Source organism: Etheostoma spectabile, chromosome 21 (assembly GCF_008692095.1).
Source record: "Etheostoma spectabile isolate EspeVRDwgs_2016 chromosome 21, UIUC_Espe_1.0, whole genome shotgun sequence".
Taxonomy (NCBI): Eukaryota; Metazoa; Chordata; class Actinopteri; order Perciformes; family Percidae; genus Etheostoma; species Etheostoma spectabile.
The window spans coordinates 18926047-18926396 of record NC_045753.1 but is presented as its reverse complement, the minus strand read 5'-3'; the positions used below and the strand labels follow the sequence as shown (position 1 = coordinate 18926396).

Here is a 350-nt window from a genome sequence, read left to right as displayed (position 1 = left end):
GGTCTGATGAGACAAAAATAGAGCTTTTTGGTCTTAACTCCACTCACTGTGTTTGGAGGAAGAAGGAAGACGAGTACAACCCCAAGAACACCATCCCAACCATGAAGCGCAGAGGTGGAAACATCATTCTTTGGGGATGCTTTTCTGCAAAGGGGACAGGACGACTGTGCCGTATTGAGGGGACGATGGATGGGGCCATGTATCCCGAGATCTTGACCAACAACCTCCTTCCCTCAGTAAGAGCATTGAAGTTTGGTTGTGGCTGGGTCTTCCAGCATGACAACGACCCAAAACACACAGCCAGGGCAACCGAGGAGTGGCTTCATAAGAAGCATCTCAAGGTCCTGGAG

The 350-nt window shown here is 50.3% G+C and overlaps 1 protein-coding gene across 1 annotated transcript in view; it reads right to left on the bottom strand.

Moving 5' to 3' along the window:
* The window catches only part of lgi1b (leucine-rich, glioma inactivated 1b), a 21691-nt gene that overhangs the window by 10278 nt on the left and 11063 nt on the right, over positions 1-350 (bottom strand). The window lies entirely within an intron of this gene.